We start from the raw sequence: 23392 nt of genomic DNA on the forward strand, positions 1-23392 counted from the left end.
CACTTTATTATTTTTTATTGCACCTATTTGATTCTTGTCTCTTTTCTTCTTTATTAGTCTTGCTAGCAGTCTATCTATTTTGTTGATCTTTCCAAAAACCCAGCTCCTGGATTCATTGATTTTTTGAAGGGGTTTTCATGTCTCTATCTCCTTCAGTTCTACTCTCATCTTAGTTATTTCTTGTCTTCTGCTAGCTTTTGAATGTATTTGCTCTTGCTTCTCTAGTTCTTTTAATTGCGATGTTAGGGTATCCATTTGAGATCTTTCCTGATTTCTCTTATGGTCATTTAGTGCTATAAATGTCCCTCTACACACTGCTTTGAATGCGTCCCAGAGATTCTGGTACATTGTGTCTTTGTTCTCATTGGTTTTAAAGAACATCTTTATTTCTGCCTTCATTTCATTATGTACCCAGTAGTCATTCAGGAGCAGGTTGTTCAGTTTTCATGTAGTTGTGCGGTTTTGAGTGAGTTTCTTAATTCTAAGTTCTAATTTGATTGCACTGTGGTCTGATAGACTGTTCGTGATTTGCCTTCTTTTACATTTGCTGAGTAGTGTTTTACTTCCAATTATGTGGTCAATTTTAGAATAAATGTTATGTGGTACTGAGAAGAATGTATACTCTGTTGATGTGGAGTGGAGAGTTCTGTAGATGTCTATTAAATCTACTTGGTCCAGAGCTGAGTTCAAGTCCTGGATATCCTTTTTAATTTTCTGATTCATTGATCTGTCTAGTGTTGACAGCAGGGTGTTAAAGTCTCCCACTATTATTGTGTGGGAGTCTAAGTCTCTTTGTAGGTCTCTAAGAACTTGCTTTATGAATCTGGGTGCTCCTGTATTGGTGCATATATATTTAGGGTAGTTAGCTCTTCTTGTTGAATTGATCCCTTTACCATTATGTAATGGCCTTCTTTGTCTCTTTCGATCTTGGTGAGTTTAAGTGTTTTAACACAGACTAGGATTGCAACCCTTGCTTTTTTTTTTTTTTTTTTTTTTTCTCTTTCCATTTGCTTGGTAGATCTTCCTCCATTCCTTTATTTTGAGCCTATGTGTGTCTCTGCATGTGAAATGGGTCTCCTGAATACAGCACACTGATGGGTCTTAACTCTTTATCCAATTTGCCAGTCTGTGTCTTTTAATTAGGGCATTTAGCCCATTTACATTTAAGGTTAATATTGTTATGTGTTAATTTGATCCTGTGATTATGATGCTAGCTGGTTATTTTGTCTGTTAGTTGATGCAGCTTCTTCATAGCATTGATGGTCTTTACAATTTGGTATGTTTTTGCGGTGGCTGGTACCAGTTGCTCCTTTTCATGTTTAGTGATTCCTTCAGGAGTTCTTGTAAGGCAGGCCTGGTGGTGACAAAAATCTCTCAGCCTTTGCTTGTCTGTAAGGGATTTTATTTCTCCTTCACTTATGAAGCTTAGTTTGGCTGGATATGAAATTCTGGGTTGAAAATTCTTTAAGAATGTTGAATATTGGCCCCCATTCTCTTTTGGCTTGTAGGGTTTCTGCCAAGAGATCCACTGTTAGTCTGATGGGCTTGCCTTTGTGGGTAACCTGACCTTTCTCTCTGACTGCCCTTAACATTTTTTCCTTCATTTCAACCTTGGTGAATCTGATGATTATGTGTCTTGGGGTTGCTCTTCTTGAGGAATATGTTTGTGGTGTTCTCTGTATTTCCTGAATTTGAATGTTGGCCTGCCTTGCTAGGTTGGAGGAGTTCTCCTGGATAATATCCTGAAGCGTGTTTTCCAACTTGGTTCCATTCTCCCTGTCACTTTCAGGTGCATCAATCAAATTTAGATTTTGTCTTTTCACATAGTTCCATATTTCTTAGAGGCTTTGTTCATTTCTTTTCACTCTTTTTTCTCTAATCTTGTCTTCTCACTTTATTTCATTGAGTTGATCTTCAATCTCTGACATCCTTTCTTCTGCTTGATTGATTTGGCTATTGATTCTTGTGTATGCTTTACAAAGTTCTCATGCTGTGTTTTTCAGCTCCATCAGGTCATTTATATTCTTCTCTAAACTGGGTATTCTAGTTAGCAATTCATCTAGCCTTTTTTCAAGGTTCTTAGCTTCCTTGCATTGGGTTAGAATATGCTCCTTTAGCTTGGAGGAGTTTGTTATTACCCACCTTCTGAAGCCTACTTCTGTCAATTCATCAAACTCATTCTCCATCTAGTTTTGTTCCCTTGCTGGTGAGGAGTTGTAATCTTTTGGAGGATAAGAGGCATTCTGGTTTTTGGAGTTTTCAGCCTTTTTGTGTTGGTTTCTCCCCATCTTTGTGGATTTATCTACCTTTGGTCTTTGATGTTGGTGACCTTCAAATGGGGTCTTTGAGTGGACATCCTTTCTGTTGATGTTGCTACTATTCCTTTCTGTTTGTCAGGCCCCTCTTCTGCAGGTCTGCTGGAGTTTGCTGGAGGTCCACTCTAGACCCTGTTTGCCTGGGTATCACCAGCAAAGCCTTCAGAACAGCAAAGATTTCTGCCTGTTCCTTCCTCTGGAAGTTTCGTCCCAGAAGGGCACCCGCCAGATGCCAGTGAGAGTTCTGCTGTATGAGGTGTCTGTCAGCCCCTACTGGGAGGTGCCTCCCAGTCAGGATACACAGGGGTCAGGACCCAATTGAGGAGGCAGTCTGTCCCTTATCAGAGTTCGAACACTGTGCTGGGAGATTCACTGGTCTCTTAAGAGCTGTCAGGCAGGTACGTTTAAGTCAGCTGAAGCTGCACCCACAGCCGCACCCTTCCCCCAGGTGCTCTGTCCCAGGGAGATGGGGGTTTTATCTCTAAGTCCCTGACTGGGGCTGCTGTCTTTTTGTCAGAGATGCCCTGCCTAGAGAGGCAGTCTGGCCGCAGCAGCCTTGCTGAGCTGTCATGGGCTCTACCCAGTTCGAACTTCCCAATGGCTTTGTTTACACTGTGAAGGTAAGACTGCCTACTCAAGCCTCAGCAATAGCAGACACCCCTTCCCCCACCAAGCTCGAGCACCCAGGTCAACCTCAGACTGCTGTGCTAGCAGTGAGAATTTCAAAACAGTGGATCTTAGCTTGATGGGCTCCATGGGGGTAGGACCCACCAAGCCTGTCACCGGAGGGAACCTTCTGGTCTGCTGGTTGCGAAGACCATAGAAAAAGTGCAGTATCTGGGCCAAAGTGCACTGTTCCTCCCTGTATAGTCTCTCATGGCTTCCGTTGGCTAGGAACAGGAAATCCCCTGACCCTCTGTGCTTCCCAGGTGAAGCGACACCACACCCTGCTTGAGCTCACCCTCCATGGACTGTACCCACTGTCCAACCAGTCTCAATGAGATGAACTGGGTACCTCAGTTGGAAATGCAGAAATCACCCACCTTCTGCATCAATCTCACTGGGAACTGCAGACCAGAGCTGTTTCTATTCAGCCATCTTGCCAGCAAGAAGCAGAAAACATTAACTTCTGTCTGCTCTAGAATCCACACTCAGCCAATTCCCTGTATAGTATCTCCCCTTATTTGTTGTTCCACTTTCCTTGGTTTCAGTTACCTATGGTCAAATGCCATCTGAAAATATTAAATAGAAAATTCCAGAAATAAACAATTCATAAGTTTTAAATGGTGTACTATATGAGTATCATGATGAAATCTCATGCCATCTCATTTTATCCTGCCTAGGACATTAATCAGCTCTTTGTCTAATATCTCCATATTGTAGATCCTATCTGCCCATTAGTTATTTATAATTCATCTCTGTTATCAGATTGAGCAAACATAGTATATATATGTTTCAGTACCAAGCACAGCTTCAGACATTTGCTGGGGGTCTTAGAATATACCTTCCACAAATAAGGCAGGACTACAGTACTTTTTTTGCATCAGAAAAGCCAACATGTCCCTATTTTTTAATTGTGCAACCTCACCCAGTTATTTTCAGAGAGTAATATTAATCATACAAAGACTGTTTTTTAAAAAAATTTCTGCTTGCCACAAGGAACAGAGAGGTTCATTCAAGTTACCTCATACATAGTTAACCTGGTACTTATGCTAACTAGCAATGGAAACAGGGATCTCTCAATATCTGGAAACAGGGATCTCTCAGTATCTAGAAACAGACATACAGACAGGCCTCTTGGGGAAGGAATCCAATTTAGGGACAAAATGGATGACTATGATCCAACAACTCCAAAAGCCAGCTTTCTCAGTGTTTTCCAGCTGTACTTTGTTATGTTCACTGCACTGATGTTCACCAGTTGGCATAGCTCAGCTCTCTCTCTGTCTTTTATACTTCCTGGGTATATCTTTCCACATCTACTACTGATTCCCTCTCCTCTAGATCAAAATCCTAAGGGTAATTGCCTGCCCTTGGGGAAGTTCTGGTTCAATAAAATTTGACTAAGATTTAAGGGGATACAGGGAACTGGACACCATAGGTACAGGAAGTAACCAGAAATGCCCAAAGACCACCTGGGAAAGGAGTCCTTGGCAGATGATGGAGAGTAGGAGGAAGGGTGAGGACAAGGCAGGACTTCTGAAATTTGACCTCATGGAAGATACCTCAGGGACCGAACTGATAGTGAGCTCTTTACCACTAGAGTACAGCTTTCCCTCATCCATTACAAGAAATTACCTATTTCTCTTTTTTCTATCCTTACTGGTTGCTGCAGTTTCAAAGCATGATGTAGATAGGACAGGATTTCAAAGGTGTTTCTTATGTAGGCTTACAAATGTGACTGCTGAAACGAACCATGGAGTTGCAAAGTCTAGGACTGGCCTCTATGGGAAATATGGCATTAGGAAACAATCCGCTTTTTTTTTACAGATTGCACTAAAAATAATCAATATTAGAGGAATTATACAATCAGGTTGTTGTTTTAGAAGGATAATCACAACAATGGGGTAATGAGATGTTGAATGGAGAGGGATGAAAGAGCAGTTAAGATGCCTTGCAATCATTTAGATGAGAGAAGGTGAGGGTCTTACTAAAAAAAAAAAAAAAAAAACGGCAATGCAAATGGAGAGAAGCACAATGCTGAGGTATTTATGGTTGGGAAAAATTAAGATGCTGATGACATTGAGACTATGAGGTGAGGTGGAGTGGGTAGCAGGAGTAAGATAAGACTGGTGAATTTAGGGATTTGAGCAGCTTTAGTTAAGGCAGGAAGTACAAGTGGAGCAGTGGATGGATGTTTTTGTGGGGAAAGGATTATGTATGACACATTTGATTTTGAACACATTGCATTTTAGTTTTCTTCAAGTGATTCATGTGGAACTTTCCAGAAGGAAGTGAGAATCTGGATCTGCAACTTAGAATACAGGTTGGAACTCGTCACATACATTTGGCAACATATGGTCTATTCTAGCCTTTCCACTTTGAATATTACTTTCAATAAAGAAAGCAAGCCAATGAGAATGTGCATGTCTGTCTTTCTGTGATCATCTGTCTCTAAAATAGAGGTTGTCTCCTTTCTCTTAATTCTTAAAACATGCTGAATTGCTGAGAAAAAAGAAAAGCCAATCCCAAAAGATTACACACTAAATTATTTCATTTATGTGACACTTTTGAAAAGACAGGAAAATACAAAATTTTGGCAATGGGGAAGAGATGAATGGGCTTCCTGGGGCTTCTTAAGAGGGCATTGAAGGGAACTGGTAACGGTGGTGAGAGGGCAAAATGAAGGAATTCTTTGGTGATAGAATTGTTGGGCACCTTGACTGTGATGGTGACCCCAGGAAACTTCACATGTGATAAAATTGTATATAACTAAACACACATGCATTAGTACAAGAAAAACTGGAAAAATCAGAATTAAGATTGTTGAGTTGTATCAGTGTTTATATCCTGGCTGTGATATTATAATATAGCTTTCAAGATGTTACCTACCATTAGGGGAATTTCAGTAAAGGGTATACTGGATCTCCATTATTTCTTACAACTGCATGTGAACCTAAAATCTCAAAATAAGTTTATTTTTTCAAATATTAAGACAAAATAATTTTTAGGGAAAAAAATGTGTTTTCTCCCATGTGTTTTTTCCTTACCATTTCTCAGTTTACTTCCTTGATTCAGGCAAGGTTTATCGGTTGCTTGTGTAGACAATAGGGTGTGAAGAGAAAGGAATATCCCCCCAGTCTAAGAATAATTTTCCCTCATTAGGATAGAGTGGGGTGACAGAAGTTGAGAAAAAAAAAAGAGATTGAAGAGTCCTTAGAGGGCATGAGACAATTGGGACAGAAATAAGTGATGGTTCAGCAAAGGTTCTTGTTACTGTGACACATTGCTTCAGGAACCAGGAGTTAAATAAACCAGGATCGTGAGCCGTGGTTCACAGACTACCTGACCTTCTCTAAGGTGAGCACAACCCAGTCTTATCCTATGCCAGCTCTCCTAAACACCAGTGGCCGATGAAGGGCATCCCTTGGTCAGCAGCCAGCACTATTACCAAGCAAAAGGGCTCACTGCCCGATGCACATAGAAACCAATACTATGGTACCGGTTTCTGAGGACATAAAGGCCTTATTGTGAGATTGACCAGCAAGGAAACAGGAGGTGATGCTCAAATACATCTCTCTTATCTGGTGTTTGGGGCAAGTCGTATGGGCTAGGGAAGTTTTAACCTGTACAGGTTGCTATACAGATGCACTGGCAGAGCAGGTTTTGACTGCAAGAACTTCAAAGACTATTTATAGTAAGGTATGGGGAGGGTTCTTCTCCCCAGACATTCCTAGAAAACAGACCCTTTGCTTTTAAAAGAGGTCAAAGTTTCCTGTCCATACTCTTACTGTTAAACTTACAACTTTTTAGCTCTGTGCCTGCAAAGTAACTGGGCATTCTGTTATCAACAGAATATGATCAGGTAAGACTGATCCGATGGTTATAGCACCTGATCCAGTGACTATATAAAGTAATACTTATCCATAACTTGATATTTTCTTGTCCCTGTCCAAATTAGCACCACAAAGTTCCAGCACATTTATAAACCCAAATAAAAGAGATGAAGCCTGTAAGTCTAGTGAATGGTAGTACTTGAAGGAGATGATGTTCTGCCTATAATATTTAAACAGGGCCAGCTTGGGAACCAACTTTCCCACCATCCTTGAACTGCTTCAGCCCAGCTTTAGTTCCTTTCTGTTTCTCAAGCAGAGAATGCCTGTGAAAATTCTAGATATTAGTTTTTCTATCATCTTTCATACCTTTTTGATATTTAAGTCTAATATTGAAAGCAGTATTAGTGGATTTCTTACAAAATTAGACCTCAGCAGACAGCATTTTATGTAGCTACATTGATTTCTTTTTATAGCTCTACATTCTCAAGTGCATTGGGGCTATATTTTGTTTTCTGAATTTCTATGTTTGGAGCCTTCTACCTATCTTGAACCACGTTCTCCCCCATAAACACCTGCCAATCAACTATACTTTTCTTTGATTTTGTTTTGATTTGGGTTTTTTCAACAAAAATCTATATGTCTGATTATTATGGGAATTATCTTATATTTTTCTTATTATGAAATCTGAGATGTCTTCCATTACTTCTGCATCACCAGCGACTTCTTCCTTACTAGTAAGAATTAGCTCCAATGTTCTACATATTACAACTTCTCTCTTCTTGAAGAACAAAGTCTCATCAAGGCAATTGAAGCATTTATCAAAGCCCTGCTTTTAGCAAAATAAGGCTTCCAGCAGATGTCTGGATAGTTCAAGTTTCCTATCACAACCAGATCATATTCCTGCACCTGTTTTATAATCTGTATGAGGAATGCATCCTTCCCTCCTCTCACTGTCCAGTCATCCACAGTAGTGACATCACATCTGTTTCCTTCTCAATTTACCCTCAACCAGATGTTCTCAACTGTGTTTCCAAAATCAGTTCATTAACTTTTTCTGGAAGAAACTTAGGAGGCAGCAATACTTTCCAATTTTTTCTATTAGGTGTACTTCTTTAGTCCCTGTTTAATGTCACTTTCATTGCTATTTATGGTATTGGTGATTTTTATAAGCACATGTGTATCCATTTGTGGTAAATTCTTCATTTATTTCATTACTCCATGAAATAGTGTGTAGGTGTCTGTAATCATAGTGGTAATCGTGACCTTTCTATCTGCTTCACACCCTGAAAGTAACTAAGTTCTTTCTCATCTAAAAGGGAAAGCTATATCACAACAGTAATTCTTGACAATATCAAAACTGTATAAAGTTCTCTGGGGAAATTTTTCTTCTTTACCCTCAATTTTTACCTTTCAGAGACCTTTTCTAACAGGTCAGTGAGACTCTTGTTAAAAATGTTCTTGTCTGTAAATTCCCCAGTGAGTCATTATGGACTGAGTTATAAATACTAAGAAAAATCATTCTCATGTGAATCATTGTTCAGCTTGTTTGGCAGTGAGGATGCAAATTTAAATGAAAGAGAAAATTCTCCCATTGCTCTTTGTGGCTCTAAGCAACGAATTCTGACAGGACAAACTGCATTATGTGGGTGAGGCAGAATTTTTAACTAAAAATGTTTTCATTGTTTTTAGTTCTTCTCCCCCTTTTTTTCATTTTGAGACATGCTTTATGAGATGAGTAACATCACTGTACAAGCTTCTCACAGATGTTAATGATCCAAAATAATAATTTTTTAGTGTAATCTCTATGGTTAGCTTCTTCATATTACTACAAAAGATACCCTTCCACTCCAAACCTTCTAGTTTAATGACGACTTCCAGAACACAGAGTGATTAGTAGAGTTGTGTTTGGGTTATTTATATGCTTGTTTTAAACAATGTTAAACAAAAAAAAAAGATTTCTTCTGTTAGTATTGAGTCCCATGATAAATGTTTCTTTCGATCTTATGATACAGCAATAGGAGTGGCTGTTCTAAAATGAGAACATTGCTAATATCCAGATACAGAACTGTTTGTTTCCAGAAAGGAGAGTCCCCCTGGTGGCCAATTTTTTCCTAAGAAAGTCCTGGTAACAACTACATGACAGGGAAGTTAGAAGCTCAAATAAATCAAGCCTGCAGTGGCCAGTGCATAACACCTTAGCCGTGCAAAGTCACCTGTTCTCAAGGAACATATAGCCAAAGCACAGCAGGAAAGAACAACAGAAAATAGGAATGTGTAGAGAACAGAAATAACATAAATGTAACTTAAATTGCAATGAATGAATAGCAGGGAAAACATCAAAATCAACAGTGTGGTGCAAGATAAGGAATGTAGCCATAGGAAATAGAAAAGTTGCAAGAGGTAAATGGCAAAAAGAAAAAAAAACAAAATAAAGAGTGCAAAAATACCAGTGTCACCAAACCATAGTTTCCACTGGTATTTCAAGCCTAAGATGGAAAAAATAACACAAAGGTGGGCTTCTTGGGCTGTTAATGGCTCAGGATGGTAGGAAATAGACTAAATCAAGACAGGTAGTTCCAGTGAGAGAGGGACAGGAACACAGCAGTACAAACCAGAAGATCCAAAAAAATATGGTATACATTGGCTTGGTGTAGAAGAACTCCAACGGCCATAGAAATTCAGTCTCTGAGGTAGGACAAAGCAACAGAATATTGCAAGCAGAAGTAAGGCCATGTGTCTAAGAACTCAGTTCACTCCTTGCAAGATATCAAGCAGCAAGTGTAATTGAAGGGAAATGCTCTATCCATATACAGAGAGGACTAGTCAAGAGATCAGGCCTCAAAACAGGGAAATGGTTCCAATGGAGAAGTAGAGTATGAGTCAAGAATTGAGAGATGAGCAATATACATTAACATTAGAAAACACTAAAGAAAGTATACATGCCTAGAGCCCCTTAGGCACACTACAAAGAAGATGACCTGAAAAGTGATTGCTTACAGACTCTACCTATAGGTGATATGAAAGTTCCCTCAGCCTTGTCAGTATGAGTGAGCCTGCAAAGTGAAGATGAATTAGAAAGGGATTAGATGAGTCATCTGAGTCTGTAAGTTCCTTGCAACAAGAGCATGAAGATGATAAAAGAGGACAGAAAGGGAACAAGTTGGATAAAAAGAAAACAATGAATTGGGGTGAAAAGATCAAGCCAGTGATCAAACTCTCTACAACTAGAAGAGACTTATCAGTTTCTCATGTAAGTCTATTATCTTTACTCCAACTTATCTTTTCCACATTGTTTAATTAATGAAAGTGGGAAAACTGGTAAAATCAGAAAGAGGTTATTCATAGATAATTAGTCTTTTTGTAAGCAAATTACTACGTGTTTAAAGTTCCAGTTAAGAAGCTAAATAAGATATAAGTTACATCAAAAATGAACAAATAGGAGGCATCTACTTTCTATAATAAAGGCCTGGGAAACTGGGACCATCCTTCCTTCTGAGGACACTGAAAAAACTGAATCCAAGAACTAACAAGATAGTAAGGAATTGCCAGGTGGTGACCCAGCATGCTAAGAACACAGCACGGTAAGAAAGGCACTCAAGGCCACTTTTGCTGATTAAAAAGAGGAGCCTAAGGGATGGACTTCTGGCAAACTGCTAGGGCTAAAGGTGAAAAGTCAAGGTCTTGATCTGCAGGATGGTAACCTTGGTAAATAACCTCCCAACTTACTTTGAGCCAAGCTTCCTAAAGGCTGTATCCATCCCAGTAGTAAATGTTAACAGATTAAAACCAGCAGTGAAAGAGTTTTAGAATGTCTTCTTTCATCTGGATAGCCCAGGATATTTCATTCCTTAAACACGGATTAAAGTTATCTTGAAAGGCCAGCACATCCAGGCACCTGACAAGCAAATAAAAATCACCTAAGGAGGAAGATACCCTCATTCTTGTCCTCAAATTCGCTCTACAAATAATTTTTTAAACACTATGTCCAGTACAGAAAGGCAACCACACAGACAACACAAATACAAAGATGCAAGATAAACTAAAACATACCCACAAAAACAACAGAAAACAGAAAGACCACAAGAACTTGAGATATTAGAAATAACAGGTATGTACTATAAAATAACTAGGTTTTCTGCAGTTAAAAAAAGTAAAAGACAAGCTTTAGTGACAGTATTTTTAAAAGCAGATGAATGTAACAGTAGACTAGATACAGGTGAAAAGAGAATTAGTACCTTTGAAGGTACATGACAAAAAAAATCCACAATTTAATATAGAGACAAAAGAATAAAACCTACAGAAGAGATGGTAAGAGATATTGAACATATTAAAAGCTTTCTAATAAATGTTTAAATGAAGTCTGTGATAGTTAGTTTTATGTGTCAACCTGGCTAGGCTATAGTACCAAGTTACTCAAGCAAACACTAATCTACATGTTATTGGGAAGGTATTTTGTAGTTGTGGGTAACATCTACAATCAGTTGACTTTGAGTAAAGGAGATTATTGTCAATAATGTGGAATAGTTAAAAGGCCTTAAAAGCAAAACTGAGGTTTCCCTGAGGAAGAAAAAATTCCGCCTCAAGATTGTAGCATCAACTCCTACGTGAGAATTTCCAGCCTGCTGACCTGCCTTAAGTTTTCAGACTTGCCAGTTCCCACAATTGCATGAGCAAATTCCTTGAAATAAATTTCTCTCTCTCTCTCTCTGTATAAATATAGTACACATATATAATACTAATATTGTTAATTAATATTGAGTGTATAAAATAATAATGTTAGTGGGATTTAAAATATATTTTGAGAGAGAACGAAATTTACCAAATAAATGACAAAAGTTAAACAAATGATCTAAGATTCCTGTGTTATCTTGGAGAAGAGTATAATTTTTTTTTTTTATACTTTAAGTTCTAGGGTACATGTGCATAATGTGCAGGTTTGTTACATATGTATACTTGTGCCATGTTGGTGTGCTGCACCCATCAACTCGTCAGCAGACAAACATTGGATTTTGATAAGTCAAGGAGGCTTGCTAATTTCTAGAAATAATCACTAAAAGAACAGAAAAAAGAATATAGACTTCTAAATTAATAAGGTAAAAAAAATTGAATGATTAAAAATACACAATTCAAGTGAAATAAGAAAAAAATCAGAGAAAGAGCAGATCAAATAAAACAGAGGCAAATTGTAGAATTAAGCTAAATATATAAATGAGTGCATTAAATGTAATTAGATTATAAAGTTTCAATTAAAAGACAAAGCTTGTTAGCCTTTTTTTTTAAATAAAATATATGCATTTAAAAGAGATATTTACTGCTGGGCAGGGTGGCTCACACCTGTAATCCCAGCACTTTGGGAGGCCGAGGCGGGTGGATCACCTGAGGTCGGGAGTTGTTCAGCCTGACCAACATGGAGAAACCTGTCTCTACTAAAATTACAAAATTAGCCGGGGTGGCAGCACATACCTGTAATCCCAGCTACTCGGGAGGCTGAGGCAGGAGAATTGCTTGAACCCGGGAGACAGAGGTTGCAGTGAACCGAGATCATGCGGTTGCACTTCAGTCTGGGCACAAAGAGCGAAACTCCGTCTCAAAAAAAAAAAAATAGATATAAAACAAAGGACAAAAAGATTTAAAGCAAAAGAATGTAACGAGGTATGTCATGCAAACATAAACCACAAAAAAACTGACGTAGCATATAAATATCACACAAAATAAAACTTAAGAAAAAAGATACTAGGAAAGAAAAATACGCTCCTTCATAAGGATAAAATGTTCAATTCACAAGGAAGATACAATTCTAAATCACACTCACCTAATAATATAGTTCAAAAACAAAATAAAACATGACAGAAATGCACAGAGAAATTAATCCATAGTTACAATAGGGCACTGTAACACACTTCCCTTAGTATTTGAAAGAAGCACCAGACAAAAATCAGTAAGGAAGTAGGGCGCAGAGGCTCACGTGTGTAATCCAAGCACTTTGGGAGGCCAAGGTTGGCAGATTACTTGAGGTTAGAAGTTCAAGACCAGCCTTGCCAACATGGTGAAACCCTGTCTCTACTAAAAATACAAAAAATTAGCCAGGCGCGGTGGCACACCTGTAATCCCAGCTACTTGGGAGGCTGGGGCAGAAGAATCACTTGAACCCAGGAGGCAGAGGTTGCAGTGAGCCGAGATCACATCACTTCACTCCAGCCTGGGTGACAGAGCGAGACTCCATCTCAAAAAAAAAAAAAAAAAAATTTAGTAAGGATAGAGCAGATTTGGAGAACATAATTAATAAACCTGAAATCAGTGGACATGTAGAACAGTCAAATTCAATAACTGCAGAATACACTTTATTTTCAAAAATGCATGAAATTATTTTAGTAATAACAATATGTAGACCAAAATGAATATCTCAACAAATTTAAAAGAACTGAAATCTCAGAGTATATTTTCCAATTACAATGTAATTATGCTAGAAATTGATAAGCATAAGATAACTCTTAAAATTTCCCAATATGGCTTAATCTGAGAAATAATACATCTAACTAACCAATGGATCAAAGGAGAAATCAGAAAGATAGAGAGTTTTTGAATTGACGAATAACAAAATTAGTATTTATTACAGAACTGAGAATACACAGGAATTAGAAAAAAAATATATACTTAAATGCATTTATTAGAAAAGATGACAGGCTTGAAATTTAATGAGCTAAGATTCCAGATCAATAAGTTAGAAAAAAAAGAGTGAATTAAATCCAGTAATGAAAAATAAGGAAATAATAAAGGCATGACTATAAATGTAACAAAAAAATATACAAATGAGAACCAAAAAAAGCTCAATTTATAAGTGCTTTGAGAGGCTGGTCAAGGAGAAAAAATGAAAAGCACAAGTAATCAATACTAGGAAAAAAAAAAAGGAGACAATGCTGCAGTTGCTGTAGATATTAAAGATGAGGAAAACACAAACGACATTATGCAAAAAAATGGAAACATAGAAGAAAGTGACAAATTATTAGAAAAACGTAACTTAGAAAGCTGACATAAAAATAAATAGACTTTAAAACATTCCCACAAAGAAACTGCAGGCCTCGATAGCTTTACTAGTGAGTTGTTCTAAATATTTAAAAAAGAAAGAACACCAGTCTTACAAGAAACCTTCCAGAGATCAGAAAAAGAGGATACATTTCAAGATAACCTTGGTGAAAAACTTGACACACAAAAAAATAGCAGGCCAATCTCACCTATGAACAGAGATTCAAATATTCTAAATAAAATGTTAGCAAATTAAATCCAACTATACATAGAATTAATAAAATGGGACCAACTTTGATTTGCTCCAGGAATTCGAAGTTGTTTTAATATTAGAAAATCGATTGATGTGATTCAGCACATTTGCTGAATATTATGATGACCTGGGCAGAGCCAGAAAAGACAACTGACAAAATTCAGCATCCTGTTGAGATAAATATTAGCAAACAACCTAGAAAATCAAGCATTATATTTAATGGTGAAACATCAAACATTTCCTTCTGAGACTGGGAATGGACAAGGATGACATCATTACTTCTATTCAACATTGTACTGAAGGCCCCAGACACTACAGTAAGGCAAACACAGAATTAAAGGTAAAAGGATTGGAAAGAAAGGAACCAAACTGTCATAACTCACAGATCATGTAGGTGGGTATAGAAAAATCTAAAAGATTCCATTAATCATTAGAATTAATGAAGATGTAGCAAGTTTACCTGATTCAAAAATCAATATACAGCAATGAACTGTGCTGACAGTGTTCTATTTCTTTACTTAGGTATTGGCTATGTGCACACTGGCTTTGTAATCGTTGCTTAAGCTGTATTTGTGTTGTGCATTTTTTATTAACTCTTACGCATTGCCAGGACCCTGAAGGTGTCATACGCTTCCTGACAGGACCTACCAGCTTGACGGAGAGGCAAGTGTATACAGCACTGCTACTCTGAGAAGCAGCAGTACTCTTACATGTGAATGCTGAAAACCTCACTTAATGGATACTTTTGATGTAACTCCATTTATGCTCACAATTTTGGCTCCGTTCCATTCTTGTTTTACTGTTTAAGTTTCTCTTTAAAGCAGCAATTTTCTTTATATCATTTACAATAGACCCCACAAAAGTATGACAGAAGCTATTTTTCTATCGAAGCATACTATTTTTCTTCCAGAGATGTCACCTTGAAATAGACATTTGCTTAACAATTCTATATTTCTAGCTTTCATTCAAAGAGACCTGTATCTTTTACCTAACCTTGCTGCACTGATCTATCCATAGCCTTTTCTTGAAGGAGAGGGTCACTCAGAAAGATCGGATAAAAACCTATATAACAAGTCACTGTCAATAAAACCAAAATGTTTTCTTAAAGGCAAAGTATAACAATTTCCTTTTATCCACTGGTCAATAGATAAAAATAAGTTGGATACCAACTTATGGGCACAAGCCAGTACTTCATTCATTTATTGTTAGTTGCTTTGAACGCTGTTAAAAAAAGAAAATACCCACTGGAAGCCCAAAGAGCCATTAGCAGAGGGCGGCAGTCATAGCATCATCATCATTGAGCCTAAAAGCAGAATAGAAAAGCAATATCAGACCTCATGTAGGGATACAGTTTAGAACTCTGGCAAAACTCCCATGCTCCTAGGGTACCTGTTTCCTCTTACAAAAACCTCATGTGCTTTAAATGCTGGAACCATTTTTCATCTAAAAAATACCATCCACTGCTGCACGGTTATTGTATGTTCATTAGACATTAAAAACACAAACACTGACATTCTTTGCCTTACCTGTTACAGCATAAGAAAGCATAAACGAGTCTGTCAAGTAACAAAAGGATTTTGTTAAATATCCCAACACTAACCTGTTATTATTCTGCCTATCAGGAGAAAAAAAAAAACCAGAAAACACAAATTCATATCATTTTCTGTTAACCAACTAAAAATAGAGGGTAAAATGTAATTCCACTAGAAAAATGAATAAGTACTTGAAAACCATCACATTCTATAAAGGTCTAGCTTTTGGAAACTGTAACCCTGTCATTAAATTATTTCCACAAATCCATTCACACAGTCATGTGCTGAGTCTAAGAGGAGGAGGAAAGATCATTTTTTTCCCCAAATTTGGTATCCAGCTTTCTAAAAAAAGACAAAGGCACATTTTATCATCCTGGAAAAAGTGACTTCAGTGAAGCAGATAAAGTGTCTAATAAGGCCTAATTATCTCATGTTGTGATTCTTTTTAAATCACTTTTAACCTCAGGAAGAATTTTAATTATCTTGTATAATAAAGTCTTTCCTTATTTCACCCCCTGTAGGAGAAAAACATATTAAACCTTATTTTTGTCAAAAGATAAGAGCAGTATTAAGTTTAAATTGATGTCATTATGAAATATTTGATATCAGGATTACAAATTTCAGCTTCAGTAATTATTCGATTGGTCACAAAAGGGTATCATTCCACTGCCAACTCCTAGCAAGAGGCCATCAGAGTTATCAGCATGCATGCGATACACTCGGGACTGTTGGGGGAAGAGAAAAATGTGTTCTTTCTATTCCAGTAGAGTCTTGTGATTCCAAGGTTAAATTATTGAAGCAGTTTGGGAGGTACTTTTTAATATGATTTTCAAAAAGTTTTCTCCTCATTATCAACTCTTTAATAAACACTTCAAAGTTTCTGTGAGCTTCTCCATTGGGAAAAATATTAATTCATGAGCCTTCTTCCCAAACATACGCTCATTTCTCTCATTGGGATTCAAGAACTCAAGGAGGAAATGTTATGCAAGTGTCTGCATATAGAAAGACAAAGTTTTCCTTCCTCTTTTTTCTCATTTCTCCTACAAAGGCATTCCCTTCATGCCTAGCACATAACTTCCATCTTGCAGTATGATTCTGGCAAGAGGTGCAGACTCGCCAACTCAGCAAGGTTCTCTGACACAAGGTACTAATCTATCCTTCTCCTTTTTATTCCTGATCTGTATAAAATAACAAAAAAGCATTGACTAGCATCAATGCTAGGCATCAATAGGCTAGGCATCATGAGAAGCACTTTCCAGTGCTTTCATTTCGTTTAATCTTCACAGCTCTATCTCCATTTCCTAAAGAGGAAACCTAATCCTTGGAAATGTTCACTGGCTGTCCCAAGGTAATAGAGCTGGTAAATGGTGAGATTTGAATGCATTTCTAAAGTTTGAAGAGAGAACCCACTCATTTAATTTCCACAACAATTCCATAGTTTTTTATTCTGACAGAGAGGAACTAGCTGTTTTCATACCTTATAGAAGGTATGAAATTTGGATATGCATGGTGCCTTGAAAAAGAATGGCATTTTTTATATATGCCCGTCTTGATGTAGTTCACTTTGACTCTTGCCATAGAACTGCGTGTGGGTGAAACTTTAAAGCAGATCACTGGCCACTTCATGTTAACACTCATACTACAGAAGAATTAAATAAGTGTAAGATTCAATTACACCGTATTTTATTTCAGGGAGCTCAAATTACTACAGAAGAAGTCTATGTATTATTCTGCTAAAATCAGGATAAATACAGCATGTAGAGGACCAGCAGGAAGATTAGCTTCATGCGTTTAAGGACCCAGGTGGTCATGGGCTCTAACATCATGCAAGGTCATCGTAGGTGCCAACCTGCAGCCTGGAGCCTTGGAAAGAAAGAGTAGAGGACAGAAGGGGAGGGTTTGCTGGGTCAGGTGAAGAAGTGGCCAGAAAGAAAACAGAAAAGATTGGGTGAACAGCTAGCCAGTTCATTTACTTTAGGTACACAGAATAATACAAAGTAGATGCAATAATTAAAATTTGAAGAGTTCGTTATGGGTATTTCTATGGCGTGCACTAAAATTTCATTTTCTTTTTGTTTAATGTGATTATTTTTTACTGTCTCTCAAATTTACTAACTGCTGTTTAGTTTTTGTCTTGGTAAGTCCCTTTAAATCTTCTCTGGGAGAAAATGGCAAGGGGTGGCTATACTTAGTTAATGAATATCCTGTGGAGCCAAATAATAATAATGTTAATACCTGCTAATATTTGTACATCATATATTATGTGCCAAGTACTATTCTAAGTATTTTGCACATACTGACTCATTTGATACAACCACATAGTTTTAGTGTATTTATTATTCATGCATAATTAAATCTGCTTTAAATTATGTTATATAGTTTTTATGAGAATGTTAAACCATTGATTCATGATCTTTATTGAACTTTTTTTTTTTTTTTTTTTTTTGAGACAGAGTCTCGCTCTGTTGCCTAGGCTGGAGTGCAGTGGTGCAATCTCAGCTCACTGCAAGCTCTGCCTGCCAAGTTCAAGCAATTCTCCTGCCTCAGCCTCCTACGTATCTGGGATTACAGGTGCCTGCCACCACGCCCGGCTAATCTTTGTACTTTTAGTAGAGATGGGGTTTCACCACATTGGCCAGGATGGTCTCCATCTCTTGACCTCGTGATCCACCTGCCTCGGCCTCCCAAAGTGCTCGAATTACAGGCGTGAGCCACCTCACCTGGCTCTCAACTTTTTTGTTTGTTTGTTTTAACCAGAAGTATGTGCACTTTATTGAATGCCATTGTATAAAAGTGTGTGAGGACAAAAGGCTGATACAGGACTTGGCTCCGGGGGCAGGGCAAGGAATGGAAGATGGAGTGCATGGGATATAGGTCACGGGCAGAGCCCCTGGCCTGGATGATGCCTCCTGATCTATCAATAGACTTGGAAGATCAACACCGGGATGATGATGAGCAGAACGGTCATGACAATGCCCACAATCAGGGCCCAGATGTTCAGGCACTTGGAGGTGGAGGCACAGGCCTGGGCCCTGGTCAGGTCACCAACCATCTTCCTGTCCCTAAACGTCATGGAGTAGGCAAATGCTATGAAGCCCAGGCAACTGGAGTTCATGAAAAGGGTGTTGAACAGCGACCAGACAACATGGTCGGGCACAGAGGTCTCACTGCTGAAGTGGATCATGGTGGACATTGGAGGAGTAGAGTTGTGGGGTATCCCCACCACAGCCACCTCATGCTCCTCCTTGAGCATCTCATAATTGTGGGGGGCGGCTGCTGTTGGCAGGAGTGAAGAAGGTTTGGAAAGTGTGGTTCATGGTGTCGAGGGAAGACCAGTTGTGGTCAGGTTGCTGGGATGTTCTCAATAGGCCCTCCATCTCCCCAGTAGTTTCAATTTCTCCTGAACTATCAAATTAATGAAGAAGCCTTTTTTTGTTATCAGTCAATGCAAAGGTAAACTTCCACCAAGCTTACCTGTATAAACTGTTAAAACACAGATTGCAGGGCATCTCTTCCAGAGTTAATGATTCAGTAGGTCTGGGATAGGGCCAAGAATCCTGTTGCTCCAAGTGAAATTGATGCCATTGATATAGATGAAGCAAAAAGACAGTCTGGAAAGGCATGATAAAACCCTAAAAGATATTAACCCTTGGAGTCTTAGGGAAATGCAAGAGAACATGTTATAAGAGTGGGTACAATTCTGATTTTTGTCAGAACCAAAGAAACAGTGTCACTGGATGTTCATTAGAATACGGTTTCCAAAAGTCATGGAACCAGACAAGGCTGCAGCAGAAATGATGTCATATTGAGTTAGTCTATTTCCATAGAGTAAACAGATGCTCTGTTCTGCTAGTGAGCTTAGTGAGACTTCCAAACCCCTTCTGAAAAGAAAACTTCAGGGGTTTTAAGGCAGCCTGATATTTAGAGCCACCTTAATATGGAAAAATGAGACAGCATACAGGAAGAGATCTCACAGGCCAGGAGGAAGGGATGTCGAGGTAATCAAGAGAGATGGACTCTCTAAAAACAACCTGGAGGAGCACACTCCCCAGCCAGCCGTCATAACCTACACAGGGTAGACAAAAGCAGAATAAGAACACCATCCCTCAACTCTGGACTGAGTCTGACTTTGTAATTTGAGAACAGAGCAGAACATGACAATGTGATGGATGCCCTATTCCTCTTCCTCCCTGAGTAATATTGCTTAGGATCTCTTTAGTGCCAGAGGCAATTTCAGGGGCTCTACAGAACATGATTGTATCTGGGGCCTTTTAAGTTCCAACTGTGAGATCGGTTTATAGGACATTTTTCTAAAATGAATTGTTACATGTTTTGGTCTCTGCTCCTGATTCTCACTGCCTTTGCTAGATTGGCTATTTTAAAATCCTACTTTAACCGTGAATGAGCAACATGATTCTTTCATGTGGGGAAAGAGATTGCTGTTGTTATACCCACAATTGATCTTTCCTATTTCTCTAAGATTGGGTTGGCTGAGAAAGGGATCACTTCCTTCTCCCATTCTTTCCTTCCACTTGAGAAGCAGTAAGAAGGATACTCAAGTGTCACTGACAGCCACAGGGCCTTATGTACTATGGGAGTTCAAACATGTGCGATTCAATTTAGGAAAGGGAATTGCTCTCCAAGTATCATTAAGCCATTAAGCATTTTTTTATTATAAATGAGGAAAGGCAGGACATGGGCTGGGAGAGGGCAAAGAGGAATTAGTCCATCCTAGCAATTCTGCCAATATTAGTTCATTTACTCATTCAGCAAATCTTTATTAAAAATCTCACCATATCATCACGTGACTGAACTCTGGAAGTAGATGGGGAAAAACAGATACACAGATCATCCTCTTGTATACATTATATTTCAGCAGGAAGACCAGATATTAAGCAGCTAAATTCATTATTAATTAATTGTGATATCAATAAGGCCTGCGAAGCACCACTACAGCCCCGGAGCTGGTCTGATTATGGGATCAGGGAAAGCTTCCCTTGATGAACTGACCCAAGCAAGTCTGAAAGATGAGTTGAGTTCTCTGATAAGAGGGTTTCAAATAGGAAAAGACTTGTTGGAAAGCTCAAAGGTAGGAGCACATACTATACACTAGAGGAACTAGCAGAGGACTGCTGGAAAGGCGGTGAAGAGGACAGAACATTCAACAGGAGCTGGGGTGCCTGGACAGTCTGTGTGGGGCAACTATCACCATGACAACAAATGAATGCAAAACGTTCTCCAAGCATCAAGGACTTTGTCTAGAACAACCAAAGAGCCATTCACCAATCCATCTTTTTGAATCCAAAGCATCTAGGGTACAGCTGAGCAGAAGAAGGTGCTCAATGAATGTAGGTTGAATAATGAATAAATTAATCAAAAACGTAAGCATGTGTATAAAATCTATCTTTCACACACTGGAGTCGGCTTTGGTCCATTTACTGCAATATTTCAAAATCATATAAGTATCTGAGTTCGCTGAATTTGAAAAGACAGCCCAAAATAATTACTGTATTCTGAACCACTATGCTCTCAAATTCATTCCTATTGCAGCATGTGCACTCTCGTCCAGCCTTTTTAGTTTTCTGTCCAAATAAAATTAGGAGTGTTTTCAAAATACATATTGGAGCATTATTAATATCATATCAAATACTTGAAAATTTCATTAACAAGATCCAGAAGAGATCATAGTATTGGAAGCAGCTGAAAACAATATACACAATGAAAGGAAAGACCTTCTCCCTACAACATTCTTTCACTCTTCACACGTTTTTCTCTTCCATTGCCATCTCTGAAAGCATTAGGCCAAAACTTGAAAAATTAAAATAACTTTTTAGACAGTTGATGCCTTTTCATTCATTCAAATTGCATTCATCTTTTTATTCATCTGTTCGTATCTACTGAGTTGCTACCATATATGGAGCACTGTGCTAAATGCTGGAGATGCAAAGATGAAGGTAATATGTTCTTTACTGTTGAGAGCATTAGGAGAAGTACACAGACGATAAATGTTAACATGTCTCAGGTAGAGAAGCTGGCTTTGGGGAGAGTGGAAACACCAAAGAAGGAACAGTCAGTTCTATCTTGGGCGGGGCAATGGGGAACCTGCTGCATGGAAGAATGTCCAGGCAGGAAAGGCTCACAGAAGAGCTGACATCTTCCTGAATCTTGAAAGTGTCCATCAAACAAACAAGGGACAGAAAGAGGTAGCATTCCAGGCAGAAGAAATAACCAGAGCAAATGCATAGAGATGTGAGATAGCTTGTGAAGTTCAAAGAGCTGCACATGGTTTGGTAGAGAGGAGCACAAAGTTCAAGGTAGAATGGGAACGAGTTTGGTCACAGACATATCTCAGTGAAAGGGTAGCTACTGAAGGACCCTAAGCAGGAGAATGAAAAGCCAAGAATTTTATCTCAAAAAGAAAAATCCAATAACAGTGTAAAAAACTGGTTAGAAGGTATTTAAGACTAGAGGCGATTTTCTAGTTGGAACTAGAATGTTTATGAAGATAGAACTGATAGGATTAGGATGGTTCCCTGAAAACCCATGTGAAAAATAAGAGGATAGTTACATAGTTTTTTTTTTTTTTTTTTTTTTTTTTTTTTTTTTTTTTTTTGAGACAGAGTCTTGTTCTGTCGCCCGGGCTGGGCTGGAGTGCAGTGGCACGATCTTGGTTCACTGCAAGCTCCGCCTCCTGGGTTCACACCATTCTCTGGCCTCAGCCTCCTGAGTAGCTGGGACTATAGGTGCCCACCACCATGCCCGGCTAATTTTTTGTTTGTTTGTTTTTGTATTTTTAGTAGAGATGGGGTTTCACCGTGTTAACCAGGATGGTCTCAATCTCCTGACCTGGTGATCTGCCCACCTCAGCCTCCCAAAGTGCTGGGATTACAGGCATGAGCCACCACACCCGGCCTTTATTTTTCTATTAACATATCAGTACCTTTGTACAAAATTATACAAAGCTAGAGTCGGTTTGAGCGAGACGGCATCTAACCCAGTATCCTAAGTTTGCCGAGGAACTAAGACCCAGAGAAGGTAAGAGCTGCAGAGCTAAGCAGGGCAGAGCACCCCAAGGTGTCCTCAGTCTGGTCCATTACTCTTCTCCCTTCATCTTTCTCCAATTTACTAATCAATTAATGTTCAGCTATCAAATAGTACCTCTAGGATGCTACTTCAAGGAACTAAGCAAAAATTCTTTATAATACAAATCACTTAATTTTATATTTTTTGCATTTGTATGTTTACATATTACATTGTGCCTGCCTAAAATTATTTAAAAACGAAAAAAAAACTGCTCACACAGGTACTATCTGTGGGATACAGAGAACTATGACAATTATGAAATAAAACAATCATTCACATTTACAACTCTAATTCACATTCATCTTTAGTTTCCTCAGTGTGCTCATTCCAAGGGAGTCTTTTACTCTTTGATAATTATAGGCCTGTGTTTGCAGCCTAGTTCTGCCACCTGTTAGCCGGGTGATCTTTGTCGAGTCACTTAACCTCTCTATGCTTCAGTAAAATCGTTGTAATAATAAAATCTATCTGACGAGGTTGTGGAAGCCTTAAATGAGTGAATGCACTAAACTAGGTTCATAAGTACTATGTAGTGCTAACAATAGATGTCTGAAATGATTCAGCTAGCCATGGGGTAATGTGAAATGGGATGCTAAAACTGACAAGGCCAAACTTTTATTATATGTCACCAAACAGATTTATCTATAGTTGTTTGCAACCTTCCACGAGTCTGTGAGGTTGTTTCACATGATCAGG

Source organism: Mandrillus leucophaeus, unplaced genomic scaffold (assembly GCF_000951045.1).
Source record: "Mandrillus leucophaeus isolate KB7577 unplaced genomic scaffold, Mleu.le_1.0 Scaffold236, whole genome shotgun sequence".
In the NCBI taxonomy this organism is placed as follows: domain Eukaryota; kingdom Metazoa; phylum Chordata; class Mammalia; order Primates; family Cercopithecidae; genus Mandrillus; species Mandrillus leucophaeus.